The sequence below is a fragment of the Protopterus annectens genome, chromosome 1.part2 (genome assembly GCF_019279795.1).
Source record: "Protopterus annectens isolate FY-2018-M chromosome 1.part2, PAN1.0, whole genome shotgun sequence".
Taxonomy (NCBI): domain Eukaryota; kingdom Metazoa; phylum Chordata; order Ceratodontiformes; family Protopteridae; genus Protopterus; species Protopterus annectens.
The window spans coordinates 500,478,398-500,495,317 of record NC_056727.1 but is presented as its reverse complement, the minus strand read 5'-3'; the positions used below and the strand labels follow the sequence as shown (position 1 = coordinate 500,495,317).

Genomic DNA, 16,920 nt, shown 5'->3' with positions numbered 1-16,920 from the left:
TTGACTCCAGGTTAGTTGACCTTGATATGAAACTTTTAAAAGTACGAGGACTTCAATGTGATAACGCGTATCTTAACGGATGTTTAGATAAAAAGAGAGTTCCTAAGGGATTTTAGGTTTTCCCAATGGCATTAAAAAGGGACAACCCGAATGTTTGAAGCTTTTACAAATGTTTGACAGACACGGGTTGGAACTAATTGAGTTTATCATAAAAATTAATAACAAGCGAATTTCTGAGTATTTAAAAGATGTCGATGAATTGAACAGTTTGATTTTAATAGACAATGATTTTGATAGATATAACCACAAGTACAATGTTTTATTTGATAAAGTAGAAAATGAAGTGAATGTTAACATAGAGAGGAAAAAGAAGAAGTTGTCAAGGGATGAATATGAGTATAAAAACCACCTTGCATACCCACTTCCTAAAGCATATTTGGAAGGAGAAGAACTACTTGATAGACAGCTTGATAATGAAGGGAGCCATTACAGGGCTACACAAGGTAGTAGATTAAACAACATTAATAATACATATGATTCTGACTACCCACCCCTTAGAAGATCAGCAAGGCTCCAGGACAAATATAAACATAGGGAAGACAATAGTGTTTTTTTAGGGGCAACAGGCGGGGGTGGGAGACGGAACAATTACAGAAATCAAAATGTTTGGAGAAAGAACAATTACCACCAGGTTTAGATGATGTTCCGACCCAGGAACTGATGAAACAATTGTTGCTCAAAACAATGGTTTGGTTTACACCTACAGGGGATTTAATATTTTTAACTATGCTGGGGTTGAAATTAATAGAGATCTGGTTTCACTTGCTTATGAAGGGGATTAAATTTGTTCCAGCTTTTAAGGAAAACATTTGTGACATTAATTGAATTAAAATTGTTTGTGAGGAAGTTCCATTTAAAACTTTTATTTAAAGATTCGCAACATATTAAAGAAAGAACAAACGTTTGTGTAAAGAAAAAGAGTTGTTTCAACCCTCCACTACACCCCCTATTAAATTCTTTTGAAAATGTATGCTCTCAAGAGATTTATCATAGGATTAGTGAGCACAAGTCATTAGTTTTCAATTTAAGTAGGACTGAGAAGTGTCTTTTGGACAGGTTCAGAAGTGTCTTTTGGACAGGTTCAGAGGTAACACTAATATCAGGTTCATGAAACCTGATAAGGGAGGGGGTATGGTAATAGCAAACAGAGAGGATTGCAACAACAGAATCTTTAGTATGTTGCACGATGAAACAAAATATGAATGTGTTTCTAGGAACGAAATTAACATTTCTTACAGAAAGATTAGATTACTGTTGGAAGATTCACTATACCAAGGTGCAATTAATGAGGAGATATTCAATTTTTTGAATGTTGAACATCCTACTATCCCCACAGCCTTTGGTATTCCTAAAACACACAAGGATGTTTACGACCCCCCTTACAGGCTCATAATTTCTGGCCCCAACAGTATTACTTACCCATTAGGAGTATTTATTGACCGTATGGTCAGAGAGGCATCAGTACCTATTGATCATATTTTAATTGACTCATGGGATTTTCTCAGGAGGATTAAGGGACAGTACTATGACAAAAATGATTGTTTTTCCACCATAGATGTGGTTGACCTTTTTACCTCAATACCACATGACAAGGGGGCTTGAGTTCTTTTATGACGTTTTGGTGGAAAAAAATAGTTTGAGTCACAGTATGATCAATTTCATTCTAGAATTGATGGAAGTGATTCTTAAAAACATTTTTTTCTGTTTTGGTGGTGAGTTTTTTCGACAAACAAAGGGTGTAGCTATGGGAAACAGTTGTGCCCCACTGTTTGCCAATCTTGTCATGTTTAAACGGAAAACAGAGCATATGTTTGGGTCACCTTACAATGGAAATTGGTCAATTTACCTCAGATTTTTGGACGATGTTTTTATTTTGTGGAAGGGCGGTGATTTACACGATACGTTCTTGGATTATTTGAATGGAATTTGTGATTACTTTAAATTCACTGGTGACAGTGGAAATTCTTCCATTAATTATTTGGATGTGAAACTAATGAAAGAAGAGAGTACTAATAGTTTCACTTCATGTGTATATCGAAAACCAACATTTTCCAATGACTATTTGGAATTTTCAAGTAGCCACCCCATATTTGTGAAGAGGAACATAGTAAAAGGGCAAATGGTGCGAGTTGCCCGTATGTGTTCAAATTTTGATCTATTCAAACTAGAGGTGGAAAAATTGGTCAATATGTTTGGGGCCCGAGGTTACCCATTGAGTTTTATTAACAACATAAAGGACCAGGTGTGTTTTGAATGGGGTACTAGATTTAAGCCATTATTAGGTGAAGATGAGGAGAAGGTTAGTCAAGATACAGGTGTAGATATAGATTTTACACAAACTATGGGGAGACATCACAGTTGGTCAAAAATATAATTAAAAACAACTGGACAATGTTTAAAGGGAATACGGAGTTACTCAAAAATATTGGTGATGGTCCTCAATTTACATATTGGGTGAATAGGAACCTAAAGAATCTATTAGAAAATCCAACCTCTGATAAAAGAAGTTTCAGAAGAGGTACTCACAAATGTGGGGCCTGTGATTATTGTAGATTTATCATTGACACTCCTTCTGTTTCACTTGGACCTAACCAAACAGTAGTCAACTTTATGGCAGGTACATGTACCTCTCAGGGCTTAGTATGTTTAGCCGTTTGTCAGACCTGTGGTCACTTTTATGTTGGAAAAACAGAAAGGCGTTTGAGTAGGAGAATATACGAGCACATGTATAGTATTTTGAAAAAGGATGACAACAACACCCTATACAAACATATTAAAGTTAGCCACGCTGACCATTTTTTTTTTAGATTTGGCATTTTGGAAATTGTAGGCAAGAACTTTAGGGGGGGTGACTGGGGAAATCAGTTACTTCGGGTTGAGGTTAGATGGCAGTTGAGGTTAAACGCAACAGTTCCCCCAGGTTTAAATGAACACATCAGCTTAAAACCTGAATTGAGATATCGAGCAACACAGTTTTGATACTGGTTTTAATTTATTATTCAAACCTGACAACTTCAGTTTTTAAAATTTCATTTTTTAGAATATAATTTTTATTAAAAAAGATTTTTATAATTGAATGTATGTTCACAAGATGGTTAGATCTAGCATCTTCAAGGAGAGAAATGCACTCTGTGTCGTAGTTCTCAAAAGGGCTCCCAGGAACATGTCTCATGTAATGTTACAGCTGAGATTTTAGTTAAGTTCACAGAAAGTCCAAATTTTTGGAAACCGGTAAGAGTAAATTGGAGTACAGTTTCTCTCGTCTATGGATCATGTCTTTATCAGACAGTTTATCCAGGTAATGTAGAGGTGATTGCCCGTGGTTCTGCAGAAGGTAATTAATGGAGCAGGGCACTTTCTGAACATCCTAGTTTATTTATATTTACAAGGGTAGTAACATTTCTCAGTGGTCCATTTGTAGGCACAGCCTGGATGTATACAATAATTAGAAATGAACAAAACATATTTACAGACACAAGAATATGCTAAAAAATACACGTTTACAGATGCAAGAATATGCTACAAGTGGCTTAAAATGTCAAAACATGGACAGAAAAATGGACTTAAGCTTAGAGCTTTTTTTGATAAGATGTAGCCATAAAGACTGACAAGCTTATGCTACAGGGAATAGCAGCATAGTTGCAGTAGATAAACCAAGGGGCAAAGAAGAAAACTGAGAGAGAATCTGCTACTTCAAATCTGAAGTACTAACTGGCTGTGTTGATTATAAGTTTATTAGCATCTTTCACAGGCTTGGAGGAGGAGGAAAAGATGCAAAATGGTTTGCAAGGTTTTTGGTACTTCAAGTTTCTTCTTTTGGCATCAAAAACAGGTGTCTAAGGGCCATCTTTTCTTAGGACGATATAATGACAGAGAAGAAACCTGTGCCACCCTTCCTACTTTAGTACTGTCACTATACCTTCCTGCAACAAGGCCTTGCAGCAGGACCTGAGCCAGTGCCTCTGCTCAGACTACTAGCAGAATGTTTGAGAATCTTGAGCTTTTTATGAACATGAATCTGTAGCCTCATACCAATGCTCTCTTACAACCCATGTTACTAACTATTTTGGGGAAGGGCAAATGGATTGTAGGGATGAGCCTGGGCAATATGTAGGTTACAATGGAGTTTGAAGGGTAGGGGAGGAAGCAACTTGAATCATACCTGCTCCCTCACAGGGTCTCAAGCTCTGAGGACACACAGGCTTCCCCCTTTGGTCATCCTGCCAGTCCTGCTTCAAATGGACTTTCTTCCCTTTTGGCTCTTACCTTTATTTTGCCTGTAGTGGCAGGGCCAACTCTTGGAAGGATAGTATCTACTGTATTTTAGGGTAACAGAGTGAAACAACTATTTTATAGATGCAATATTCCCAATTCCTCCAACCTTTTAAACACCTGCAGTATAGAGAATTGGAAACGTAGCACCTTTTTGGGGGGGCATTAAGCAGCTGTGCTTTTATATGACATAGCAGGGTGTAACGATCAACTGAATGATGTACTCATAATATCACAGCCACACTTGATAAAATGCTTGGCAATCAGGAAGGTTAAAATTGCTCAAGTCAAGTAGTTTACTGTCTTGGGGTCTTGCCCTCTTATCTTAGCCTTAGCAGCAGGACACTTGTATAGAAGTTTACATTCCTCGGGCATCAGGTTTTTTGGGGGCAGAGGGGTGGGAATCAGGAGCCTGACAAGCATTACAAAATCCACCCAACAAAGCAGCAAAAACAAAAGGAACAGCAGAGGATCTGGGAGAAACCATCATCAGGAGCTCATAATACTACTTCTGTACCTCAGAAACCTGAGCACAATCCCATTAAAAAAAAATTCCATCATTCTGAGATTGTCCCCCCAAAAGAAATTCCCTGGAAAGGAGTGTCAGGACCAGTAGATTCCTCTTCCTCAGACCCATAGTCTAACGAAGAGGGAATCTGAGATGAGTAAGCAAGGAATTCCTCATCTGAATCCGCCTCTTCCTCAGAGGAATCTGGTTTTCTGGGTCTTTTAAGGGGAGTAAGGACCAAGTAGGATCTAGAACAGAAACTCCATGAGGATGTTTGAAACCCACAAAAGCATTAAACAACCAGAGTAAAATTCTGCCACTCACTCTGTGTCCTTAGAAGTTGGAGAAATATATTCAGTCTTCTGTTTCTTCAAGGGGACGTCCTACCTTGTAAAACTTTGAAGCCTCTGACTCCGGACAGCATTCAATAGCGGTTGGGACTTTTCTGACCAAAATTTGAGGAATGCAGCCACGGTTCCCCTTGAACATCCAATGCTGATGTCTTCAAGGACATGCCTAAGGTCAGATTCCTGCCAGCCTCCAAAATGGTTAAAGCAGAAGAATCCAAGGGTAAAGCAGAGCAAACCTCTGGCCTTTCATTTGCCTTGGGAGAGACACCTGGCAGAGGCTGTACACCAGAAGAATCTGGCCTAGATGTCTTGGCTGTATTTTTCCCGGACAGCTGCTCCTCCGAGCAGGAAGTCCCTTCCATTGTCTTTAGCCAAGAGCTTAAGACACTGAGTCTCCAAATAAAAGGCCAAAGAAGAAAGCCAACTACAGAGGGTCTGAGGAACAAAGGCCTGACAAAAAGAACAGGAGGTACTCTGTGGGAAGTACAGAGACAAAACAAGCACTGCTCCTGAAGATCTTTATGGGGAAGCTGTCTCCCACACTGACATTTGTGCTTCTTGGATAACATGTAATCCCACAAGCGACAAAAATAAAAGAACGATAACAAAAAAAAAAAAAATGAGGCACTTGGCGCTCAATGTTTTCGTGAACCGAGATACAAAAAGAATCATCGAGCTCACCGCCAAAGGCAGTACGCGTGGAAACCAAGTAAATGTAAAAAGCAAACCTGCTGCTGCCACCCAAGCTGAAGAAAAATGGTTGAAATAGTTAAAATCAGTTCTTTATTAACAAAATAAAACGTAATCCTGCTGCTGCTGTCTGGACAAGCGCTTTCGGTTGTTGAACCTTTATTAAATCCTAAAGAAAAAAGCAGTTTCCTTTCAATTAAAAAGAGCTTCCTGCAGCTCATTCAATCAACCAATAAAGTTTTGATGTATGGACACACCTCTCATTCAGGATGCATGTTCTATTTGTTTAGTTTTAGCTAGAAGCTTGGAGCTTTAAAGTGAAATAACACAGAATTAATGCATATGCATTTTTTTCTTTAGAACCCTTCCTTTCAAGATGGGTTTGAGCAGTACAATTTCATTTAATACAGGTTTCTGGTCCGTTCTAAGATTCATAATCCATTTTGTTTCCTCAGTTTCGGTACAGTTGGCCAGATCTCCTCCTTGCATTGTTTCCACTAGCCTGCTTACGACCATAAGTTTAAAAGTGTGGTCTCAATTAATTTTAATATGACCATATAGAGAGTTGGTATTTACTTGATTTCTGACGTCCTGACAGTGTCTCAGGATACTCCTCTCTTGGTGAGAATCCAAGATCTCATCTGCGACATTCTCAGGTAAATTTTGAGAACATAACCAAGCATGCCTTCTCATTACTGATCCAGTAACGGCAGCTCTGGATAAAACATCTGCAGAGTCATAACAGTATTTCAAAGTCTGTATGGTTACCGGAGACACACAGGACATTAAAGAATTCAAAGTCACCTTAGCCTCTGAATAAAGGAGGTTAGCAATTAATCATATGTTCAATAGAGGCAAGCAAATATTTTGACATGAGCCTGACAATTCAGAAGGCAGGAAGAATATACTGCCCGTCAAGGGGACTCCTCTCCATATTCCCACCAAGCATGGAAAGCACAAGACTGATACCCACAAATACTAGCAAACACAATCAACAGGAGGACTTATGAGGTTGCTACACCCACATGATGTCTGCCCATTCTCTAATGCTTCACTTCTTGGGGTGGGAGATGCTATTTTCTTAGTCTGTCTCTGGTGGACACAAAGTAGAAAGTTCACCTACTTAATAGCCTGCCTTCAAGTATTTGGCTCTAAGGAAAGTAAGTTTTTCAAGATACCAGGCAAAGCTCAACAAGTGTCATGGTTTTCTCCTGAGCAAAAAAGCATTACAAAGGAAAGTCTTTACAAGAATCAGTCTTCAGAATGCACACTTGAGTGCTTTTTCTAGGGATAACACCAAACTCAGAAAATTAGCCAAGTTTCAGTATGGTAGATAGGTCAAATCTTATGATAGCCAAAGTCTAATTTAGAAAAATATCAAGAAGGGGAAAAACGTTTGTGATGTATAATGTTTACCACTAAAATTATGTTCGTTTTCATTTATATAAATGTATGATTGCCTATGTCATACATGATAATTTAATAAAGATATTAAAAAAAAAAAAAAAAAAAGAGAGAGAGAGAGAAAAAGCTAGGTACTTTTGAAAGTCCATTAAGAAACCCAATGGACAAGGACTATCCAAACATTTCTTGTGGCAAAAGGAATCAGGCAAATGGCACAGGAATCCCCTCAATTACACTGAACATCAGTAAAGGTGAAGCAAAACTCAGGAGGATATCCAAAGAAAGCGAGTTCAGAAAATCCCTTAAGTATGGAATACAGCAATGAACAGTCATCTATTAAATGGATTTCAAATCCTTTGGTTAGTTCTGTCAGCTCACCCAAGATGTTCTCACAATGGTCACTTCTGTCACTGTCACTCTAAAGTAATACATCCACTGAATTACAAGAACTCCTTTAGTGTGTTAACTACTACTCTTGTAGCCATTTTTGCCAGCTTTCACCTCTCATTCTTATCCGCTGTGTGAAGCATTTTAGGGTACTGAGAATTTCCTCTGCACATTTTCATGCATCATACCATTTTCATGAAGATAGTCAACAGACTACGCCTCCTTAACTGGACATCACTAAAGACTCTCCCCATAGATGATGCTGTCGAAGTTCAAAAAAATCTTCCCATGTGTTCTAAATATTCAAGCCCCCTCAGAATAATACAGTCAAACCCAAACCTATCCCATGGCTATCCTTAGCAACTAAACAGCTCATAAAACTAAGACCCAAAGCATGGAAGGTCTGCACAAAAAGTATAACAAATCCTACTTTACTACCACATAAGCCAACTAAGAAACCTAACAGTTATCAAAGATAAGAAAACATATTATTCAACCAACCAAAAATGTGTTCTAATAATTCAAAACTGTTCTGGGCCTCAAACTGTTAAATCCAGGCCAAGAACCAAAGTCAACAACAAACAAAAAGAAAATACTACTGCCAACCAATTCAGTACTCTGTTTATGTAGAAACCAACTAGGTGACTAATCAACCTCCACATGTCCTTAATCACAATCTCCTTCAACATTTTGCTTTATAACCAGTTCTCATAGATATCATAAAACACCTCAAAAAAATTAAAGCCTACTACCACTGTCTCAACAACCTTCCTGGTGAATATCATAAACAGTTGTGGCTACTGCATGTCCTGTTTCAGGTAAAAAATCAATCCATATCTGAAAATAAACTCTCCTCACTATGGAAATAAATTCATTATTCCAGTGCACAAGGGTGCATACATGGCCTTAAGCACAGGCCAACTAGGCAGCAGCCTAGGACGCTATTCTAGCAGGGGTGCTTTTCCAGTAATCTGGATGGTGTAGGTAAACCAGGATGGGGCACAGGGTGGTGTTGGGGGGAGCTGTGGAGATTTCTGCCTAGGGCACCAGTTGACCAAAGGCCAGTCCTACAAGCATGGAATCAAAGATCTTTTAGACTGCAAGCCAATTGCCATTTTATTTAGCATATCAAAAATATTACAAAAACATATTCATATGCAAAGTAACAGACAACCAGCTTGCGTCTTCAACTAACATGGCTTCTGCTCTTATCACAGCACAACTACCTACTGCTTTACTAATTTTTGTCAGTGTCACTCACAGGAATGGTGGAAGCCTAGTCTCCATCACCTTCCTATACCTACCAGAAACCTTTGATACACTCTCCTGAAAGAAAATCTTAAATCTCATCCTTAAAAGCTCATGAGCTCTGTACTTTGAGAGGTTGCTATGAAACCACTGAAGTAAAAATAGTGAAATGGAAAAAATATTTTTGAAACTTTTTGTCTAACTACTGGTGTCCCATAAGGATCTATACCATGCTTTACACTAACATTCATCAATGAACTTCACACTGAAAAAAAACTATTACCCTAGTTCAAGACACTGATGACTCGACCTTAATCTGCTCTGTCAAATCTCTCTAACCACCAAAACCTTATGCAGCAATTGTTCTTACTGATTCAGAGATGGCTACATAATTTAAACCCAAAAAAACAAAACAAAAAAAAAAAAAAAACTTCTCTTTACCCCAAAATACACCTCTACCACAACGGTATTCACTGTCATCGCTGCAATCGCCACCATAACAGAACAAGTAAAATGTACAATTGTGTACACTTACCATAAATGTATATGTTCAAGTGTATTCAATGTTGCAGTCATCACATTTGGGTTCATCTCTGCCAGGGTAGCCCTCAGCCAGCCCAAATACCAAAGACTTGTATTTCTGCATCGGTTACTGTTGCTTCATTATATCAGTTTTTCCTTGTCCAAACCTGTCAGGAGCCCCCAAGTGGGAGCCAGGTTCTGGTGGAAGAACCCCACTAGTAGAAAGCAAATATCAATATGTAACTTGTAAGGAAAGAGAAGAAGAAGATGGGGATGGAGGGAGGGAAACCAGGACTGCAACAGTGAATACACTCTAACATCTACATTTATAGTAAGTGCACACAACTATGCTATGTTCTTTGTATTTCACTGTTGCAGTCATCAGATTTGGGTTGATTCTCAAAGCTGAGGAAATGGGTGGAGGCAGTCAAGAAAACTAGGGGTTGGCTAGGATGCCCTGCAAGACTGCAGAGGCAAACCCTGCCCTGGATTTGGAGAAGATAGGCAGGTGGCTAAATGTTTGGTAAAAGTGTGAACAGATGTCCAGGTGGCAGCCTACAGGATGTCCCTGGTGGGGATCCCTCTGAAGAAAGCTGCAGAGGTGGAGGCTGCCTTGGTGGAGTGAGTCCTGACCCCCTGGGGGGGGGGGGGGGTTCCATGTTGCTTGTAACATAAATGGATACAGTGTGCTATCCATTTTGAAATGGTTTGCTTGGAGATGGCTTTTCCCTCAGCCCCTGCAGCAAAGCTAACCAGCAGTTGATCAGACTTTCTGAAGGATTTAGTCCTGTCTAGATATAATCTGAGCTGTCTGTGCACATCTAGAGAGAGTGCGGGATCCTTGCCCCCTTGTTCTGTGGGTTAGGGAAAAAGGTGGGCAAATGAATGGATTGGTTGAGAGCCAGACTGGACGCCACCTTGGGCATGAAGGACTGGTTAGTCCTGAGGGATACCCTGTCAGCATGGAAGATGAAGAGTTCCACAGCCATGAGTGCTTGCAGCTTGGAGACCCTTCTGGCTGAAGTGATGGCATGAAGGAAAGCAGTCTTCCAGGAGAGACATTTTAGCTATGCTGAACAGGCTGATTCGAAGGGAGGCAGGGTGAGCTTTTCCAACACAAAGTTAAGGTCCCAAGCAGGGGTTGGTGGTCTCAAGTTGCTAGCCCCTCTTAAGAACTGTTTGATCAGAGGGGTGAGAAAAGGGGCTGCTCGGTGAGGAAATGAGCAGATATTGCAGAGGTATGAATTTTAATAGAGGAAAGACAGAGACCACTGTGTAGCAGGTCAGCTAAGTAATCCAGGATATGCGGGGAGAAAGGGTTGTACCGTATTGGCTCCCTTAGCCTGAATCCATGTACTGAACCTTTCCCATTTGCCAGCATAAGACTTTCTAGTGCTAGGGCGTCTGGCCTCTCATATGACATGTAGAACCTGTTGACTGAGGTTGGCAGATTGATTGGGAGTTCGGGAATAAGCTAAGCTGTCAAATTAAGGGTCTGCAATTGGGGATGCATGAATCCTCCTTCCCTCTGTGTCAGGAGGGTTGGAATCTGAGTGAGATGCCATGGTGGCAGGGGGTACCAGTGCTGGCGAGGCCACTCTGAAGCAATAAGAATTTCCCTTGGCTTTTCCTCCTTTATTTTGAGCAGTACCCTTAGGATGAGAGGTAGCGGAGGCTTTTCCTCCTTTATTTTGAGCAGTACCCTTGGGATGAGAGGTAGTGGAGGAAAGGAATAGACCGATACATTGACCCAAGGTAAGGACAGGGCATCCACTTTCCAAGCCATGCAGTGATGCTCCCTGGTGCAGAACATGCTGAGCTGATGGTCTGATGGTTGGTGTGGGAGGCAAAGAGGTCGACCTTCGGGGTGCCCCACTTCTGAGTTATCAGGGTGAAGGTTCTTTTGTCGAACTGCCACTCATGTGGGTACAGACGATTTCTGCTCAAGTGGTCTGCCAGAGAGTTTTCAGAACCTGGTAGGAATTGTGCTAACAGGTGGAGTGGCAAGGCAGAGGCTGTGTGCCAAAGGGTCATGGCCAGCCTTCATAGAGGGTGGGTGCGAGTCCCTCCAGGTTTGTTGATATACCACATCACAGTGGTGCTGTCAGTTTTGATCAGGAGAGCCCATGGGGAGAGAAGGGGCTTAAAGCTGTCAAGGCCTGCTGGACAGCTATCATCTCTTTCATTGATATGCAGATGGATTTGCTGTGGGCTCCAGTGGCCCTGTATGCACCCGTCGTCCAGGTGTGCACCCCAGGCATAGTCTGATTAGTCTGTGGTGAGGGTCTGGGTGGCGGGGGGTGGTGAGAAAGGTAGTCCCTTGTTTGTGAGAGCATGTTGCTGCTCACCAAAGAAAATCTTTTCTGAGGCAAGGTATCATGGGTATAAGACTTTCCAGGTCTTGACAGTGTTGACACCAAAGGTTTTTAGGTACCATTGAAGTTTCCTCATATGAAGTCTGACATACGGAATGAGTAGAATGCAATATGCCATGAACTGCAGAGATTGCAGGATTTTCCTTGCAGATAACTGAGGTCTGCTGGCTAGTTGAGAGAAGTAGGCTGTCAGGTAAGTTTAGTAAAACAGCCAAAGCTCAATAAGAATTAGTAAGTCCACAGTCTACTACGTTATAAAAACAGCTTTATTCCACAAAACGTGTTGCACAAGCTGGCAACAAAGAGGAATATGAATTCCAGTAATTATCAGCAGTAAGTGGTAAATCCAAACAGCAACAATAAATGGTAAGTGCTTTCGTCCATGTAAACCGTGGACTTTAACAAACCAAGGTGCCTCAACATTGTGACTAACACCCCCAATTAATTAAAAACAACAAGTGTTGATTTGCACATTCATTAATACAAATTTTAACTCTTCAAATAAACACAAAACCTTAACACTATACCATGTAAATTGAGTTTAAAAAAACATTTCAACACAATATTACAACATAATTTATAATGTCAATGCTTTATCTTTTTTTGCTTGTTTGAGTACATGTTTAGGGTGTCAAGGATTCTATGTTGGTAAAACCAAGAGAGCACTACGTAAGCGAATTTATGAACATTTATATGCCATTGAGCCGAATAATTCCTTCTACAAGCACACATTGACTTGTGTATGACAAGCTAGGTTCATATTTAGAATTTCAGAAATTATTTTCAAGGATCCTAAGGGAGGGGACTGGGGTAATAGGATTTGTAACACTGAAGCTACACGGCAGTTAAAATTAGGAGCTATTTATCCACCAGGTATCCACGAATATTTTTCATTGACACCAGTTTTAAAAGTAAGGCTGATGTAATGGCATCAGCTGCCTTACTTTATACTTCTGACGACCTGACGTCAGTCCTGAAGTGACAGCAACCATCGCAGAAATACTAAGCCTCTGGCATTCGGGCCGGCCGTGGTCTACCCTGGCAGGGATTACCCAAATGTGATGACTGCAACAGTGAAACACGAAGATCATCACACAATTGCTAGGTGTCATCACAGATGACCAGTAGAAATTCAACCATGCATCACAAGTGGTTAAAAAACTCAACTAGATACATTACAAAAAAAAAAAAAAAAAAACTTACTGACATGACCAAAAGACATTTCTATTTTCTTACTGCTGTATTTCCTCCATGCTGCCCCAGTCTTAACTAAACTTCAAGTCTCACAACTGTCCAAACCAGATTAATGTTATTATAATAAAACATCCCAATTTGCAATAAACTATAATAGAACACACCACTGGCTATACCTCAGAGAATTTAACTGGTTAGAACTACCACATCATCTAGCTCTTTCTCAGCTAACTGCAATACACAGACTTCTGTATAAAACGGAAAATTGCTCAGCCCTTAACTTAATACATCACTACTCCCTCAATATTTTACACTCAAGAGAAAAAGTACTCATCACTAATACTACAGGTGACTCTACATTTAAATAGTGCAGCTAAACTATGGAACCACAAACCGATATCACTTAAACACATTCAGAATGTAAAATCATTTAAAACGCAACTAAAACTTCTTGTATAAAATCAATGGATCTGTTCTTGGTGACTAACAGCACCCATAGAAAATATATATCTGAGAGAAAGACAATAAAACAAGCATTTGTCAAAGATAGAAATGAAAACACTGCTACAAGCAGAAATTCCCACAAATTATTGTAAACTGAGGAAAAGATATTAAAATATTTTTAAAATAAACCAAAATAGAATGAGAATACTACATCTAAAAATATGAGGAAAGGGGTCTCCAAATGAAGCTCATTTGACCTGTAAGCTGGAAAAATCAGCACTGGATCCTACGAAGGGTCAGAGGACTTTCTTAAAATGGCAAAAAGACAGAATGAAAGTACAGTTGTGTACACTTACCATAAATGTAGATGTTAGAGTGTCTTCACTGTTGCAGTCATGACTGTAGGGTTCTCCCCTGCCGGCAGGCAGTCCTCGGTCAGCCAGAATCCCAGTGTCTGGGTCCGTCGTCGGCTGTTCAGCCATGCTCCCTGACGTCAGAGCGCCAGGAGTACAAAGCTGACAGCCAACGCCATGTTCTCCAGTTTTTCTTGCCCCAGATGTCAGGTGTTCCAAAATGAGTACGATCCCATACCCTTTGCAAATACACCTCAGAAGAAGGGTGAAAAAAGGAACCACACAAAAGAAAAAATAAGAGGGGACAGGAGGGAGGGAAACCCAGACTGCAACAGTGAAGACACTCGAACATCTACATTTATGGTAAGTGTACACAACTGTACTATGTTCGTGTTTCACTGTTGCAGTCATGACTGTAGGGTTGAATCCCAAAGCAGAATAAAAGGGAGGTGGTCATAAAGTAGAGGGGGCGGCTAAAAGGCCCTGCAAGACTGCAGAAGCAAAGCCTGCCCTAGACTTAGAGTAAAGAGGTAGATTGTAGTGCTTAGAAAAAGTATGCACTGAACTCCAAGTTGCAGCTTCCAAAATGTCCTTTGTAGGAACTCCTCTGAGGAAGGCAGCTGAAGTGGCAGCAGCTCTGGTAGAGTGAGTCCTTATAGACCCCTGGGATTTGCTTTCCATGGTGTGAATAGCAAAATCTAATTCCATGAGCAATCCATTTGGAAATGGTCTGTTTTGAAATAGCTTTACCTTGGGAACTTGAAGCATAAGAAACAAACAATTGCTCTGATTTCCTGATGTCCTTGGTTCTGTCCAGGTAAAAACGTAGTTGTCTGTGTACATCCAAGGAATGCAAGAGCCTTTCCCCCTTATTTTGAGGACTGGGGAAAAAAGTTGGCAAGTGAATAGTTTGATTTAAAGCCACTTTGGAAATCACCTTCGGCATGAAAGTAGGATTAGTCCTTAAAGACACCCCGTCTTGGTGAAAAATAATATAAGGTTCCACAGCCATAAGGGCTTGCAACTCCGAAACTCTCCTGGCAGAGGTCAGAGCTAACAGGATGGCTGTCTTCCAAGACAAAAACTTGATGTCAGATGTGGCAGCAGGCTCAAAAGGAGGTAAGGTGAGTTTTTCCAAAACATAGTTGAGATCCCAAGCAGGAATGGGAGGAGATCTAGGGGGCCTTAAGTTCTTAGCTCCTCTGAGAAACTGTCTCATGAGTTGGTGGGAAAAGATTGGAGAGTCTGTATTATAATGAGCAGAAATAGCAGAGGCATGTATCTTTATGGAAGAGAAAGAGAGACCCTTATGTAAGAGGTCTGTCAGGTAAAGTAAAATCAGAGGAATGTTAGGAATAAGAGGATCTGAATCCTTAGCCTGCATCCAGGAACAAAATCTTTTCCATTTTCCTGCAAAAGATTTTCTACTGCTAGGACGTCTGGCTTCTAAAATGACATCCATAACATGCTTGGGTAGAAGAGAATGAATCAAAGACCCTGGATTAACCAGGCCGCCAGGCTGAGAGTTTTGACATGGGAATGCAGAACCTGAGTCAGAAGGTTCGGAGTCTGTGGTAAAACCCAAGGGGGCTCCAGACAAAGGTTTTTCAGTGTTGGGTACCAAAACTGTTGAGGCCAATTTGGGGCCAGCAGGATTATCATCTTGGGCTTGTCCTGTTTGATCTTTAGCAATACCCATGGAAGAAGAGGAAGAGGCGGAAAGGCATACCCAGAGAGGTTTCTCCAACTGAATGATAGTGCATCCACTTTCCAAGCTAGTTCGTGGAATGTCCAGGTGCAAAAAATCTGTAGTTGATGATTGGAGGTGGGATGCAAAGAGGTCTATGTGAGGACATCCCCAGACTTCTGTAATCATCTTGAATATTTCGGTGTCCAGCATCCATTCGTGTGGGTCCGACAGGTTTTTGCTCAGACTGTCTGCCAGGAAGGTTTGCTTCCCTGGTAGAAACTGAGCTTGAAGGTCCAGTTTGCAAGCTAGAGCTGTGTTCCAAAGATTCATGGCTAGTCTGCAAAGGGGATAGGAATGAGATCCCCTTTGCTTGTTTATGTACCACATAACTGTGGTGTTGTCTGTCCGTATCAGTAGTTGTCCTGGTTGTAGAAGATTCCTGAAGGCCAACAGAGCTTTCTGAATGGCTAACATTTCCTTTAAATTGATATGCAGGTGCTTCTGATCCTTTGTCCAAAGGCCCTGCAGACAGTTGCCCTGAAAATGGGCTCCCCATGCATAATCTGAGGCGTCCGTGGTTAGTATCCGAGTGGCAGGAGGCAGACTGAAGGGTTTTCCTTTGTTTAGAGTACATGCCTTGGACCACCAAAGGAATTCCTTTTGAAGACAAGGCAGGACGGTGATCTGTATGTCTAAACTGTGGCAATGCTGAGACCATACACTTTTTAGGTACCACTGTATTTTCCTCATATGTAGTCTTGCATATGGTACGAGAAGGATGCAGGAGGCCATGTAACCCAAAGCCTGCAGGAATTTCCTTGCAGATAGCTGAGTTAATGTTGCCAAGGTTTTGAAAGTTGAAGCCAGCTGTAATTGTTTTTCGTATGTCAGAAAAGCCATCTCGGTTGTTGTGTTTAGAGAAGCACCCAGAAAAATTATCTGTTGTGAGGGTGTCAAATTTGACTATGTTTACAGTGAATCCCAGAAACTTGAGAAGATTCTGAACAAACTCTAGATGCTGGAGTAAGACATCCTTGCTGTCTGCCTGAATAAGACATTCGTCCAGATAAGGGTAAATTTGAATTCCCTTGAGTCTGAAATAAGCTGCTACTGGAGCCAGGCATTTGGTGAAGACCCTGGGTGCAGTACACAATCCAAAGGGCAGTGCAGAGAATTGATAGTGCCTCGATCCAGCCTTGAACCGGAGGTATTTTCTGCATTCCTACCCGATGGGAATGTGTAAATATGCCTCCTTTAAATCCAAAGTTACCATTCATGCATTTTTGGTCAGCATTGGAAGTAGCTGCTGTAGAGTAAGCATCTTGAATTTTGGTATCTCGAGAAAAGTGTTCAAGACTGACAGATCCAGAATGGGTCTCCATGAATTTTGTTTCCTGGGGACTAGAAAGAGCCTTGAGTAAAA

General features: G+C 40.8%; 1 protein-coding gene across 2 annotated transcripts in view; it reads right to left on the bottom strand.

Moving 5' to 3' along the window:
- Positions 1-16,920, bottom strand: part of BUB1 (BUB1 mitotic checkpoint serine/threonine kinase) — a 2,040,509-nt gene that overhangs the window by 1,958,469 nt on the left and 65,120 nt on the right. The gene's annotated exons all lie outside the window — the stretch shown is intronic.